Source organism: Bidens hawaiensis, unplaced genomic scaffold, assembly GCF_021521415.1.
Source record: "Bidens hawaiensis isolate Kalapana, Puna unplaced genomic scaffold, B.hawaiensis_p1.1 tig00081023_1, whole genome shotgun sequence".
NCBI lineage: Eukaryota > Viridiplantae > Streptophyta > Magnoliopsida > Asterales > Asteraceae > Bidens > Bidens hawaiensis.
This window is the reverse complement of record NW_027503753.1, coordinates 5,949-23,502: the sequence shown is the minus strand read 5'-3', so window position 1 is coordinate 23,502 and position 17,554 is coordinate 5,949. Positions and strand designations below refer to the sequence as shown.

Sequence of the window (17,554 nt, the reverse complement as noted above, 5' to 3'; positions counted from 1 at the left end):
TTTTTTTTTGATATCTATTGCTGTTGCCTATATATATAAACGAAAGCTCAAAAATCCTAGGTGCCGGCATGTGGTCGCTCCCCCCCTTTTATGGAAGCAACAAGATTGCTTGATTTTTAACCGAAGGCTTCTCATACATTTGACCCGAATTCACGGGTATGGGTCTTACCAAACCCAGACAGTCTTTAAATGGGTTATAACATCTCATTAAATTAAAAAATAATCTCACCAAACATTTGATATGAAAATCCTCTTAAATAGCAATACACTAAAAATTAATATTTTTTTAAAAAAAGATATGATTTATAGTTAATAAACAATTTTATATTAAAACAAAGAAGCGGGTCATGGGTTTTACCAAACCCATATAAATTTTAAAAACCGGGTTATATCATCTAATTTATTTGCGAAGCAATTTTCATCATCAATCCTAAGTGTATAATTATTAACTTCCTTACAATACATAAAATTAAAATCAAATATATATATATATATATACATATATAAGGGAAGGTTAACATACAAATGAAATTAACGTGCAACATGAGAATCAAGTAGAGTAATTATGTAATTATATCATAGTGTAATAACATAATTACTTTATGGTGTAATTACATAATTACTCTATTTGTATATATAATTACTCTATTTAATTGTCACGTTTAGCACGATAATTTCATTTGTATTTGATCCAAACCATATATATATATATATATATATTAGAAACGATTATTATAAAATAACCCCGCAATACGAACGAAACCTTTAATATCCTACGTGTCGCGCTCTGGTCACTTCACGCCTTGATGTGTGTCTAACGATGCTCTCACAACTAAGCTTTAAATTTATTAAACGAAATTCCTAAAGAAGCCACACAAAACCGGCAAGTGTACCGATCACTAATAGTATAGCACTAAGGAAGTCCGAGTGTCGAACACAAGGACACGTGAACACGTATCTAATAATTAACCCTAAATATGACTCACCTAAGAATAATATATTTTAAATTGATTTTTATATTATTAAATACTTAACCTAACTTAATTTAATTAACTTAAAAGACTTAATTTAAGAAGACTAAACGAAACGTGAAAATAAGTTTTATCAATGGGAAAAACGTCTACCTAGGTAAGAATCCTATTGAAGGTATAGTAAGCTATTGGATTGTAGAATCTCACGACACCGGTTCCGAAGGATGACACAACTAAGGTTCACTCAGGAAGCTAGATTACCTCTCGGTCTCACTAACAAGCCCTAACCTACACTTAATTGATTTTAAGAACAAACCGGGTGACGAATTGTTAACATGCTCTAATGCCGACTCTCCTCTCGGTCTCACCGACACACTACCCTAATGGAGACGAATACTACGCAACCAAGGATAGAGGAACAATTTATTTCAACTTAAACTAGGTCAACTAATCGCTCATAAACACAAACCTGACAAGAACCGAACCCGCTCTCGCGCGATCCTAATCCTAACAAGTAAAAGCTATGAGACGAGTTTACTTCCTATCACCTCTCGGTCTCAAGGAAGGTGTCTACCCGCTGATTTTAACTAATTAATATACCCAAATTAACCCTACGGTTGTACACCTCGCAAACAATCTCTAAACACAAAGTAAAGAGTTCAAACAAGCTAAAATCAACTAAAACCGATTCAATCAATCAAAGCAAGAGGTAATTGAGTATTATTAATCAAAACACAGCCACTAAACACAACCTAATTCAATGTTAAACCAAACTTTACATTAACAATTTAAGTCATGATCATCAACAATCCAAACTACTTACTAAAACCTAACAATAATCATCTAACCTAGGTAGAACTAACTAATTTAGTCTATCATTGATTTTGGACATCAACATACATTCAAATTAAACATCATATAACTCATCATAAACGTAACAAAACTCATTCAATGATCAAGAACAATCAAACACAAATCAATCTCTAAGTTACTTGCAAAACAATCCAGCAAAAAGATCAAACTAAACTAGTTATGGTTCTTGAACAAAAGATAAGGTTTATGAATGATTACTTAGGGTTTATGAGCTGAGTTTATGAGATTATAAGACCCTTAGCTGCTGCACAAGACTCTCCCGAGCCTTCCTTCTTCTTCCCTAGCCGTCACCTAGCCAAGAACAGCCGCCAAACTTCTTTTTCTTTCTCCCTTTGTTGTTGCCGATCGTAAGTTGTGGCCAGGTTAGGGTTTTGTTTATTTTTTTTAGTTAATATAATTAGCATGTAAGGCTTCTAATTAGTGGACTTGGGTCGGGCCTTGAGTTGTAGTATTGAAACTTGACCATTTAAGCCCCTAAACTCTTCAAATTTAACTCTTTTTTCCACCAAACCTCATAACTTACAAGTAAACAATCATCTTTGTAACATTAAGCATAAATAAACCATAAAACTTAATAATTAAACTAAAAAGCAATTAAAACATGATAAAATGATACGGAAAGTAAGTGTTTTTTACCACACATCAAACATCCCCACACTTAAGTCTTTTTCGTCCCTGAAAAAGTCTAATGCAGTTGAATCAGAATCGGAAAATACAGTCTTACAAACATAAAGGTTAATTTTTAAAGCTCAGAAAAACGCAAAAACCACGATCACCGATATTGTTGTCCACTTAAACCCATGCCTTAATCTTTACCTGGACAAACAAGATCCGACAATAATATTATTTAGTGGTTTACACAATTAAGACCCTCTTATTTTCAGCTTTTACCGGACTAGACCACCCCAGCTTGACTTAAACCTCAAAATTAGCAGAATTAAAAATTTTGTTGCTCTAATTTTTTTTATGAATAGTTAAGACGATCAAGGGTATTGTTTATCCACCTAAGCTTAAGCATCAAAGTCTACCAAGCAGCCATTAGATACGACTAAGGTTCAATTATTTAATAGCTAGTGTTCCCCACAACATGACATACCCCCGTTATCAAGCAATACCCCGAAACCATCACCATAGGTGAGTATGCAAAATTTCATCTGTAGGGCTTACATGTAGCGTGTCCCTTGTGGTCCGTTTTTTAATGGTAATGAGACGCGAGCAAGGGGACCCCACATGGCTAACAGCGTGGATGATCAAGTCTGTAGTGTATTTGTACTTTTGTGATCATGTTTATAGACTTATAAGGGTTTGCTCTTTGGCTTTATTTTAAATATCCACAACCCCACTTAGGAATTGTGAATACCAGATAAATAGATTGCATACAGACCCATGGTCTCTGGACCCGAAGCATCCCATCAATACAGTATTTAATGTTATAAAACCATACGTCTATGAGGTGTAAAACACTAAACTAGCAGTTTAAGCTTTATATCACAGGCTACACGGCATACTCTAACGTTAAACCTACCCAAGCATCATATGATAACGTATTCAAATTTTTAAAACTCATGATACTTCCACTTTTTCATACCAAAATTTGAGGCTTGAGTATGGCCCGACCTTGCATTACTTATCTTCCACGGACAAAACGCTTTACCCACAAAAGATTTCCGTTTTAACCATTTTATCAAATTTTCCCTTTCATTTTCAAGGTTGAGCCTACCGACACATCCCAAGTTATGTGCGTTTTATTTTATTTATCTCATACTATTAGTAATTTGAAAAACTGATTTCCGATAAATATCATCATTTCCCACTTTAACGCAAAAGAAACTAAAAACAATGGACATTTTTTTTATTTTTAATTTTTTATTTTTTTTCAGTGAAAGAACAAAACAACAATTAAATTTTTTTTTTTAAAATTTTTCCTACAACTAAGTAAAATAAATTCCCGTCCCCACACTTAGAACGAAATCGTCATCGATGAGAACAAGAAAAAATAAAATAAAATAAATTAAAATAAAATAAAAACTGAAAAATAAAATTAAAACTTAAAGCAAAAAGTAAAAGTTAAAATAGCAGAAAATAAAATAGAGAACGGGTTACTCCCCTGGTTTAGATACAGATTCTTCCTCAGCTGTGTATGAATCGAACGACCGTATATTTCATTCGCGACCACAACCTCGGGTGAACCAGTTCCAAAACGCCATCAGAGCTACCATGCACATAATAATACCTGTAAAAACTCAAACTCGCTCGCATGTAGCGGCGTACAAAACAGAATATAAAAACATAAGAAATAAACATATTTTTATGTTTTTGTATTTTTTTAATTTTTTTTTATTTTTATTAATTTTTGGAATTTTTTAAATTTTTAATTAACAAAAATAAAAGAAACAAAACTCTAAATCTCGGGCTGCCTCCAGAGAGCGCTTAGTTTAACGGGTCCTCAGCCTGACCCCAAATCTCAATTTTAATCAGGTGGCTTCTCCTTTATCCGTTTCCCACTCGACCCGTTTCGTTTTATTCGTTTACTATTAGTTCGGAAATACTCACCAGAAAATTTTAGAGAGATTTTGAAAAACTGAAACGGGTCGGACCACCAAGACTTATACTTACCCGGACCAAACTTTATACGAGTCGTGTAATGAAGGAGGATGTCATCTTTGCTGTGTGTCAACCTTTTATGTTGTTTCGTATGTCGTATCCTCACTTTCAAGTTCGTTTGATCCAAGTATACATGTTCCCTCTTCTGTGATGTCTTCCTGAAAATTAATCTTCCTATTCCTTCAATGTCACCTCCCGGGTCAAATTGCGTATCATCTACTTCCATAGAGGTATCCTCCCAAGCTCTTCATGACAACCCTCGATATCTAAGACAACCACATTCGCCTTCTCGACCTCCGTCAAAATAGATGCAATGATAGCCGGCAGCTTCCTCTCTTCATCTAAAAACGCATACTCAAGGTGGGCATGCGAATCCTTAATCTCTAAGGAAGAAGGAGGAATCTCGACCGAAGGTCGGTCCATCGGATCGTCTCGTACGATCTTAGCAGACACGCCAGATTCAGGGGGTATGCGACTCGGTGTCGTCATCTAAAGACTGATTAGTTATGGCAACCATCTCAATCTCTGGAATCTCCCTATCGAGAATATGGGTGTCGGAGGCAGATCCTCCACAGATTTCGCTGAGAAACTCCCCGACATGCTCCACGATGGTATCAATGAAGTATAAGGAGTCATCAGCAGACTTGGGGTTTTTCAGTGACTGTCGAACGTCAAAAGTGGCGTTCTCATCCCCAACTCTCAAGATCAACTTACCCTCGCAGACGTCGATCAACGTCTGTGTAGTGGCAAGGAATGGTCGGCCCAAGATAAGTGGGACACTATCATCATCGTTCATGTCCAGGATGACAAAGTCCACCAGGAAGATGAACTTGTCGACACAAACAAGCATGTTCTCGACCACCCCTCGGGGGTATTTCACATAATGATCAACAAGCTGGATACTCATACGGGTAGGCCTCGGTTCGCCTAGACCCAATTTGCGATACACGGAATACGGCAAGAGATTAATACTGGCACCAAGATCCGTCAGCGCATGAACAACCGTATTATCACTACAGATGCAGGGAATCGTGAAACTCCCAGGATCGGACATCTTTTCTGGTAACTTTCTCTGCAAGACTGCAAAGCAACCTGCACTCAGGGGAATGGAAGAGACTTCGGCTAGCTTCTATTTGTTCGAAAGAATATCCTTAAGGAACTTTGCATATTTGGGCATTTGCGTGAGTGCCTCAAGGAGTGGGACATTAAGATGAAGTTGCTTCAGAAGATCAAAAAATTTGGAGTTCTGCTCCTCGTCTCTATCCCTACGGACTCTCTCGGGATATGGGAGTCTAGGTTTGTAGACTCTCGGTGGTGTGTTGGGCAATGGCTGGTTCTCGGCCTGTGTTGTACTTCCTGGGCTGTGCCTCTGATGCACCTTGGCCGGTGGAGACTCCAACTGAATCTCCTCGTCTACCTGCTCCTCTACATCTACCGCAGGTTCGTTAACGACTCCTCTCGTCGCCTCTTGAATCACGGGCTCGCTACGTACCCCTGCACCGCTCCTCGTTGTCACAGCCTTCGCGAACGCCTTCGGATTTTGTTCAGTGTTACTTGGAAGTGTACCTAGCGACCTCTCATTTAGACGACTTGCTATCTCTCCCATCTGACGCTCAAGATTTTGAATCGACGCTCCTTGATTTCTCATGAATGACTCGTGCTCCCGAAATTTCTCTTGAGTCTCTTTGTGACGGGAGTCCCCCCGAGTCATATACTGCGACAACATCTGTGTCTGCTGTGTCATCATTTCCTCTAACGTGGGATTCCTCTCCCCACTACTCGTTCCCTCACCGGAATCCTGGAATAGGCTCTGACGCTGCTGGAAGCCGGACTGATTTCCGTTCCTCCAGCTGGAATTTTGGTTACCTCTCCACCCCGAATTATAAGAATTGAAAGAGTTTTGAATTCGGTTTGGATTATTAACGAAGTCGACTGCCTCCTCCTGGAAACCTACGGGACACTGAACGGTATCATGCCCCCCTCTACAGATCTCGCATAACTTACTTCACCTGCAAGTCCTTCACGATCTTTGCTAACGCTTCAACCTGTGCCGCAAGTGCGGTGCTCGTGTCGACCGAATGCATGCCGCGTGATAAGGAATCGACGGTTTTGGTACTCTTAGCTGGTGGTCGCTGGTATCCACTCATGGCTAACCCATTGAACAGATCAATGCACTCATCAGTATCCTTCGTCGTCAATAAGTTACCTCCCGCAGCCGTGTCGAGCATACTCTGAGTCGCGTACGTCACTCCGTTGTAGAACTTCTCAACAACCGCCCAGTCCTGCAGGCCGTGGTTTTGACAAAAAGCAAGTAGATTTTTGAACCTCTCCCACGCCTCGTAGAAGCTCTCGGTGTCCTCCATCTGAAAAGAATGAATTTGGTTACGCAAACAAGCGGCCTTAGCCGGAGGATCATATTTTTCGAGAAATTAGGTCTGCATGGCAGCCCAAGTAGCAATGGATCCCTGTGGGAGGGACTCAAGCCATAGACTCGCATGATCAACGAGTGAGAACGGAAAGATTCGGAGTTTGATTGCGTCTTTGGATACGTCGGCAAGATGAAACGTGTCGCAAATTCGCGTAATGCGGGTGATATGAGCATGTGGGTTCTCGTGGAGCAACCCATGAAATTGAGCAGAATGAGCAATCGTGTTCAGAACATTAGATGGAATCTGCCAAGTCGTTTGAACTCCTATAGCTGGTGGAGCAATGCTGGATCTCGCGCCAGCATCGACTGGACGGGCCCGGTCTGCAATTGTCCTCCTCGGTGGTTGATTCGCGTCGCCCATAATCCTATCCCTAATGACGGGTTCAGAAAAAGTAGGAGAAGAGAATGTATTACCGACAGACGTAGATGAACTGGAAGACGGGTTTGTACGACGTCTCTCACGAAGCTCTCTCTCTGGTTCGAAAAATCCATCGGTTTCTGGTATTCCTAGAGATCAAGTACGTCTCATACAACTATTAAACTAAACGAAATAAACTAAAATTAGCTAAACTATTTTAAACTAATAAACAAAACAAATAAGAAAAACAAGTAGTAAACAAGGTGAGTCCTAACTCGAGTCGTTCTTAATACGCCTCTAACCGTGTCCCCGGAACCGGCGCCAAAAACTTGATGTGTGTCTAAAGATGCTCTCACAACTAAGTTTAAATTTATTAAACGAAATTCCTAAAGAAGCCACACAAAACCGGCAAGTGTACCGATCACTAATAGTATAGCACTAAGGAAGTCCGAGTGTCGAACACAAGGACACGAGAACACGTATCTAATACTTAACCCTAAATAAGACTCACCTAAGAATAATATATTTTAAATTGATTTTTATATTATTAAATACTTAACCTAACTTAATTTAATTAACTTAAAAGACTTAATTTAAGAAGACTAAACGAAACGTGAAAATAAGTTTTATCAATGGGAAAAACGTCTACCTAGGTAAGAATCCTATTGAAGGTATAGTAAGCTATTGGATTGTAGAATCTCACGACACCGGTTCCTAAGGATGACACAACTAAGGTTCACTCAGGAAGCTAGATTACCTCTTGGTCTCACTAACAAGCCCTAACCTACACTTAATTGATTTCAAGAACAAACCAGGTGACGAATTGTTAACGTGCTCTAATGCCGACTCTCCTCTCGGTATCACCGACACACTACCCTAATGGAGACGAATACTACGCAACCAAGGATAGAGAAACAATTTATTTCAACTTAAACTAGGTCAACTAATCGCTCATAAACCCAAACCCGACAAGAACCGAACCCGCTCTCGCGCGATCCTAATCCTATCAAGTAAAAGCTATGAGACGAGTTTACTTCCTATCACCTCTCGGTCTCAAGGAAGGTGTCTACCCGCTGATTTTAACTAATTAATATACCCAAATTAACCCTACGGTTGTACACCCCGCAAACAATCTCTAAACACAAAGTAAAGAGTTCAAACAAGCTAAAATCAACTAAAACCGATTCAATCAATCAAAGCAAGAGGTAATTGAGTATTATTAATCAAAACACAGCCACTAAACACAACCTAATTCAATGTTAAACCAAACTCTATATTAACAATTTAAGTCATGATCATCAACAATCCAAACTACTTACTAAAACCTAACAATAATCATCTAACCTAGGTAGAACTAACTAATTTAGCCTATCATTGATTTTGGACAGCAGCATACATTCAAATTAAACATCATATAACTCATCATAAACATAACAAAACTCATTCAATGATCAAGAACACAATCAAACACAAATCAATCTCTAAGTTACTTGCAAAACAATCCAGCAAAAAGATCAAACTAAACTAGTTAGGGTTCTTGAACAAAAGATAAGGTTTATGAATGATTACTTAGGGTTTATGAGCTGAGTTTATGAGATTATAAGACCCTTAGCTGCTGCACAAGACTCTCCCGAGCCTTCCTTCTTCTTCCCTAGCCATCTGAACAGCCGCCAAACTTCTTTTTCTTTCTCCCTTTGCTGCTGCCGATCGCAAGTTGTGGCCAGGTTAGGGTTTTGTTTATTTTTTTTAGTTAATATAATTAGCATGTAAGGCTTCTAATTAGTGGAATTGGGTCGGTCCTTGAGTTGTAGTATTGAAACTTGACCATTTAAGCCCCTAAACTCTTCAAATTTAACTCTTTTTCCACCAAATCTCATAACCTACAAGTAAACAATCATCTTTGTAACATTAAACATAAACAAACCATAAAACTTAATAAGTCAACTAAAAAGCAATTAAAACATGATAAAATGATACGGAAAGTAAGTGTGTTTTACAACACATCACGCCCACTCTCAAGCCACAAAAATCTTATTTCAAGAACATTGCTGATATTGTTTTGGGTAGCGATAGCAACTTACTAATATTTTATCATCAGATATTAAGCATGTTGGAAACAAAGTCAATTCTGGAATAAATATTTTCAAGCATCAATACAACAAGTTCAGAAAGTTAAAGTTTAAGGTGTTGGTTTCTTTCTCAATTGATCTGGGTCATAAATCATAAACGGTCCAGTGTTAACAAGAAACGTATTCCAAGGTACCTCATCATTATTTTGTTTCATGTTCGTTCATAAAAAATAAGAGCATGTCCATGTGCATTCATGTTCGTTCATTTAAATCTAAATGAACAGTTTGCAATGGAAATGAACAAGTCTAATAAATCACAATTTCTCCAGAAAACACATTTAAATTAGTGGCTTAAATTTACCTCTTTCATTTTAACGAGCCCTTTTATTTTCATATATATATATATATATATGTATGTATATGTATATATATATAACTACTTAGATGTTTATAAAACATAAACGAACGAAAATACAACAACGTAAATAAATGAACATAAATGAACGAACATAAACGGATGCTCACGAACATAAATGAACATACAAAATGCATGTTCATGTTTGTTCGTGTTTTAAATAAACGAAGATGAACTTCCAGCCGAACAGTTCCTTAATGTTCGGTTCTTTTATAGGCTTAAATTAACATGTAAGCTGATTGGAGATACATCCAGAAGTTATAATAAATAGCGTATATATATTTTTTAGAGTAGTAACTATAGATATATTTATATACACACTTATAGAAAACTTTCTACATATACAAGCTCTAATTAACAATACTAGAAAAAAGAATAAAACATAATCCTAAAAGGGTCATATGAGTCACACAGGTTAAAAGTCTTCTGAAATTATTGCATTGTGTTTTTGTAATCATTCTAACGGGTTCACGTAGTCCAACCAAACATTGACAGAATTTTATGAATACCTTGGACAGAAGATGAATGCTATTTTAGCTCCATTGTATCCTCAAAATATAATTCTTCTGATAATGAAGATACAACATGTATACACAATTTCTTAGTGATCATGCTTTGTAATGGACTGTTTATAAATGAGTCATAATATCAACTTCATATTTGACAGGATGAGCCATCAAGGTTAAAGCTTGTATTATCATTTATTTCATTGAATTACCATGTGAATTCTAGAATTTAAGTGACAAGATTCATATTAATAGTTTATCTTCTTTTTTAACTTGTTGGCTTGACTTCAAAAGACAAAATTCACCTAATAAAACATATATAAAATATTTTAGTATTTTTAGGAAACTAGTGATGGTGGCGGTCGTGGTAGTGGTGACTGCCATGGTGGTGGTGGTGGTGGCAGTGCAATATATCATATAAACATGCCACATATATGCCAAATAAGAATGCCATATCATGAAAACTAACGACGTAAGAATTATTTAGTTAGGGTTCAATGGTAGAAGAAAATGATAAAAGGTGGGACTATCATTAGTCATTTCGTTAGTTATAATCGGCAGTGGCCAAAATGTAATAGTTGAGATTATTTAAAACCAATATATTATTTTAAAAGTGGGTGTAAATTGTTGTTGACACAATGTTTGATTAAATAAACTAAGAACAAACACAAATCTCTTCAACAACCTACAAAACTTCCACTTAATAACAAAATTCGTCCTAATTAAGGGGAATATTAACTTAGAGTTTCTAATTGTTAGATGAAACGAAAGATTTAATAAAGAAGGCGAGAAAAGAGTTTCTCAAGACGATTTATTATCATTATAACGTCACTTTCAAATGACGGCTTTCAATTATTACTCATTTTAAAATATAAAAAAGAAATAAATCTACAAAACTTTATAATACAAAAATTTATGTATAAAATATTAAAAACGTATACATTATTAATAAAAATAAATTTTTAAAAGCTTGGTTTATACATATGATCATAAAATTTCCGTTAACATAATTCATAAACTAATATAACTTCTATTATACTTGATAAGAATAAAAACTAATTAACAAATTAAATAAACTTTTAATACACAATAATAACTAAACAACAAAATCTATAAACACAACAAATATGTACAAAATAAGGGTGCAGTTAACGGTAGATACGCAAAACGCTCAAAGGCAAAAAACAAAGGCACAAGCCTAAAACGCTCACAAAAACTTAAAAGCTCAGCAAACGCTAATTAAATGCTCAAAACGGTCTTTGTGAAAAAAAAGTGAAAAATTGATCGATTAACTATCCAAAACTATTTTTTCGATGAACCAATGATTGATAGGATATGTATTGAAGATTCCGAGTTGTTTGGATATGATTTCATGGATTGATTCGAGAAAAAATGGATTCGCGTACGTAATGTACGTTAAGGCATTATTGTATTGGATCTTTTCCCTTTAAAATAATAATAAATTAATAATTCAGCCAAAAATGAAATGATAACACATGACATACCAATTTTAGATAAACATGGAACTAGAATTGGCCTATAGAAATTCAAATACATCAATTTATTAAAATCTCAATTCACTATCAAGCACAAAATACATAATTTTAAGCAAAAAAAAATCAAACAAAATGTTGGGCTATATTAATTGACAGACACATGAGAGCCCATTTTTGGTGATCCATTAAACAACATATATGTTTTACATTACCAGCGAACCGTAACAACTCAATACAAACAAAAATAACACAAATCATATAAATTTCTTTATGCATTCATGTATATTAAGAAGAAAATTCGAATCTTAAATAACAAAATGTTGGGTCACATTAGACCAATGAGACTCATTTGACATATAAAAAAAACAAAACAAAAAAACTATACTTTAATTACAACTAATAAATATAACATATTTTATAAGTTCATTTAACCTTTAAGTTTAATACCTAAACACATCCTACATGAGAAATATACATAAACAATTATTAAAAAAAACTAAAATTAACTCGCGTAACACGCGGGCTAAAATCTAGTGTGTGTGTCTATATATATATATATATATATATATATATATATATATATATGGGAGGGTTATTTTGAGAACCATGGTGAGTTTTAAGAACTTTAAGAACTCAATTTTGAACCACACATTTAATTAAATGATTTGAAATATGTGGTTGAGATTAATTTAATTAAAAAATGAAGCAGGAGAGAAAATAAGTATTTTTTATAATTACACAAGTTTAAACGTTAGTTACACATGTGTAAAAAGTCGATTCGGTGTGTAAAAAAATACCGTAATTTTTTGCACATCACTTACACTTGCGTATTACACAGTGTAAAAAAAAATTTGAAAAAAAAATTGTTACATTGAGTTCTTTCGAGTTCTTAAAACTCAAAGTGGTTCTCAAAAGAAATCAATCCTATATATATATATATATATATATATATATATATATATATATATATATATATATATATATATATATATATATAGGAAGGTTAAAATAAGAAGTATCTTTTTCCTAAAAAGTGTAGGAAGTGATTTTGACCATTAGATCTAATATACCAAATAAGGGCAAGATTGCAAACAAACATATCATTTTAATTATGGAATTGAATTATTAATTTAATTATATTTCATATTTCTTTGCTTATAATTGGTCAAACACATTAAATACATATTCATTATTAATAGAAATACACCAATCTTGTTATAACATCAACCACATGACTTTCAAAAGCACACAAATTCCAAATCTAATAGAAACAACCGATAAATCATCAAAACCAAAAACCAAACGGAATCATCAACCATAACACACACTAACTAAATACATAAAGTTATAAACACATTAACCAAATTTAGACACACCGTCATATGAACCACATACATAAATGGAGCATAACACACCAACATCCAATTATATGCATCTACTTTCTCTTGTCATTCTATCCAAAGTTGATCCACAATTATCAGAATGTATAGAATTAATTTTAATTCAAATAAAGCAATAACTCAAAGAAAGATGTGGTCATGGTTTTGGGTGGTTTGTGGTGGGTTATGGAAATGTTTTCTCTCTCACATGTACTTAATTAATTTGATTGTTTATTTCCAAATTTAATTTAATATAACACACTAGACGATATTGTCTCTGCAGTATTATAAAACAAGTACTAAAATAGAACACACCTAGGAAAAACACAACAGCAAACCACAACCATTGGATCATCAGATTAAAATGGTTGCGGTTCGCTAAAATATAACACACCTAGGTTATTTCCAAATTTAATATAACACAATAGATGATAATGCCCATGGAGTGTTATAAAACATGTACAAAAATAGAACACACCTAAGAAAAACACTACAGTGAACCACACCTATTGGATCATCAGATCCAATGCTCCAAATCTCTTCCTACACTTCATAGAAACACATTACTTTTTAGTATAACTTCACCATATATATATATATATATATATATATATATATATATATATATGTAGCAAGGTTATAATAAGAAGTAGATTTTTCCTAAGAAGTGTAGAAAGTGTGTTTTCACCATTAAATCTGATAAACACACCGTATAATAAACGCACCACAAGTAAAATAAAACACACCGCACAATAAACACATTTTCCATATCCCACCATCAGATCAACATATCTAACGCACCAGATTACTTATTACACTTCTTAGACACCTTCCACTTTTTATTTTAACCCAACCTTATATATATATATATATATAATTGGATATCTTATTTTATAATTTCTTTTCCCAATTAATTTTCTTTTTGTCAAGTCAAAGACCACCTAATAAGAATTTCCTCTTAATTTTTTCAAGTTCTTTTATATACTTTAATGGTATATAAAACATTGAAAGGAAATATTTAAGGCAAGCTCTCAAGGACGCCTTTAATTCACGCATGTCTTCCGGCCATAGACAACGAGGTATTTTTCCATGGGTTAAAGTATCTTCTTAACCTGATCAATAACGAGTCTTAAATGCTTAGAGACCCATATTAGACCCGATCAAGCATCAAATAACACCTTATTACAACCCAAATATATTGAACTGGTAGGTTGTAGAGTCTTAAATGCTTAGAGACCCATATTAGACCCGATCAAGCATCAAATAACACCTTATTACAACCTAAATATATTGAACCCAAATGAACTTTACAACACAAAACTATCAATCTTATTGGGTAAAACTTGAGGTCGGTAGTTGAACTCATAATAAAACTATGAATCTTATGGGGTAAAACTTCAGGTTAATGAACTGAAAACTAAATCCGAATGTCAAACTGAACCTCATGAGTTCCTCAAGGCACCCCTCCACCCTTGTATTGGTTAACATTTTGTCTGGTAAACATCTCTTTTATGAATGATTTTAGTCCGAAATTCAAGAAAAGCATAGAGAGTTATTCTAGTCCGAATTCTTGTCACATGATTTTCCTTCTACATACGTATCATATGCACATGATATATGTGTAATATATGTAACACAAATAAATAAAGAACATAAAAAAAATGAAAACTAAAATCTTGTTATATAATATCTTTTTATAATGATAAAGGCTACAATCTTTTCATTTAATGTTGATCTTCTGTTACAATCTCAGATAACTCTAGCAATGACTTCTTTTGCAACTCTTGACCACCACCACCACCATTATTCTCACCCTTCATCTTCACATACATCCCATACACATACGAGCTAAACCCCCAAAGACACATGACCGTAGCCACCACCTTCGGCCCCTTAAACTCATCACCATAAACCACCACACCACCCACCACATTCATCCCCATCAACGCCGTCATACATATCCCACCGCTCAACGACGTCGTCATAAACACCATCCCAGCCGTCCCCATAAAACACAACTGCCACGTCACTATATTAACCCCAACCACTATCCAATATTTAGTGGGCCCCAAGTCAAACAACGCAACACTTTCATGTCTCATTTCCTTAAACCCACCAGCACCCGCCATTGCCACGGTGGCAGCCACCGTGGCAACCATCTCCATCACAAATTGCATTTCCATAACCATTGCGTAACAATCCACCTTACTATAAATCTTCTCCATCACCGGGAGATAAAACGCGAATAATAACCCGGCCGAGGCGGGTCGCAAAGAACCCGATAAAGTATTTCCGCTTCGTCAGACCTTCGGGTCGATCGCCGCTAGAACTTAACGCTAATAAAACACAACTCAACGTTAGAAGCATGACGCAATTAAGGTTGACAAACGTAATCTTTGTTTTAACGATGATGACCGACAAAAGGAGAGTGAACACCAGCTGTGAAGACAACACCAATGCTGACGTGGACATCGGAAGATACGAATTACCCCATGAAAAACAAAGATTACTCAGCACCAGAATCAGCCCTACACCAAAACATAACCCCAAGACGTTCGTATCGAAACCCGAAAAGGGTTCCCGGGGGTTAGTATTTTGGAGGCAGTACGGGAGGTATATCGGGATGAGGAGGATCGGGAATCCAGCCGACTGGATCCACGTGGACACCCATCGGCTGGATCCCTTGTGGATGAAGTAGAATTTGATGAGAAGCGAGGATGCGACCGATCCAACAAAGAGACATATGAATGTGATGATCAAAAGAGTTTTGTAGGTTTTGGGGTCGAGTTTCGACTTGTTGGATGTGAACATGTTGCGGGTGGTGGTGCTCTCTTGGTGTTGGTCGGAGGATGGTGAATGTGGTGAGATGTTCATGGTGAGGAATTATTAATATTAATAATTATGAAGGATTTGTGAAAATAAATAAAGGATTTAAAGTAGTGATTTGGGGAAAAGTGAGAGACAGTCAAGGGGGATTCAAAGGCTTTATATTATGGACATGTGTTAAGTCATGTGTACCACTTGGCACAAAAATTTGTGATTTGAATTTTATGTGGCATAACCGCATAACCGACTGGAAAGTGTGATGAAATTGGTTTATAAAAAATAGTTTATGTTCAAATTTAAAGACCTACGAAACACATGTTGCATGGACTGTTGAAAATTTTATATAGTTTTTTTAAAATAAATTGTTTATATTCAAATTCAAAGACCTACGAAAACACATGTTGTATGCCGGTTGAAAACTTTTATATAGGAACTAGTTTGAGGTCCATGTATTACACAGGTAATATTTGAAAATTTTAAACTTTGATCATTAAGTGAAATACAGTTAACAAATTGATCATATATTATTAATACAATTACAGATAAATTAAAATTACAGAAATTACATAACTAAGATTACACAAATATGTAAAAAACTTCCTTACACTACATTTGTGATTGTATTAGCAAGTATACATTGTTTATCAAAAATTAAAATTTTTAGTCCATATCTGCTTGTAACATATAATAAAGTAACATATAGGCCTGCTTACAACTCTTGATATAGCTATATATAGTTGCCCATGTAACAAAAAAAATGTTCTCCAAGTACATACCAACTCTAGAAAAATGATAATATATAACCATGATAGTAAATAAAAAAAATATTCATACACATAAAATATCATAGCTTTTAATCAATTAATATAATATCATTTGAGAACATCTCCTCATGTTTATCCAAAAAAAACATGAATATCCCAAAAACCATATACCTGAACTTTAATGATATAATTATCCTTAAAATCTTTACAATTTGAAATTGATTGATCATGAAAAATTTGCTGTCATTATTATTTTGTGTATGACAAATTTTAATTGATTTTATATTTTACAATTAAAAATTGTATAATCAAGCAACATAAAAACCAAAATTTTAAATATAACAAATGATTTGTTTATTTCATATGAATGTAATTGCCAGGAAAATGAAAAATACATACTAACATTAAAACCATGTTCAAATAATAGTGATTATTCCGAGTTATAATAATATTAGAAGATTTAAAGTTGCATAAAATGAATGTAGTGATTCTTATTTATAATCGTTGAAAGTAGGGCTGCCACTTTTACTCGTAACATGAAACCCAACCCAAGAAAACCCGTACCTGAACCCAAACTAACCTGACCCGAGAAATTCGAATCCAAGAAAATACTAACTCGAACTTGAACCGAAGTAATTCGACTTGGTTCTTGGGTCCGAATTCTAGGTTTCGGGTCGACCCGAAAACTTTTACTTTTAAAATCATATGCATTTTTAGGTATTAAAGGCTAATCCTTAACCGCTGACGTTATCATAAATTAGTCCAACCCGATTGTTCTCATTCCACATATTATGAATCGAATGTTTATTGTTTATTATTTTGAATATAAAGCATAATAAACACTTTAATTAACACTTCAAAATTC

General features: G+C 34.8%; 1 pseudogene; it reads right to left on the bottom strand.

Moving 5' to 3' along the window:
- Positions 1 to 14,820: 14,820 nt before the first annotated feature.
- On the bottom strand, positions 14,821 to 16,182 carry LOC143607305 (putative purine permease 4 pseudogene; annotated as a pseudogene).
- Positions 16,183 to 17,554: the final 1,372 nt, after the last annotated feature.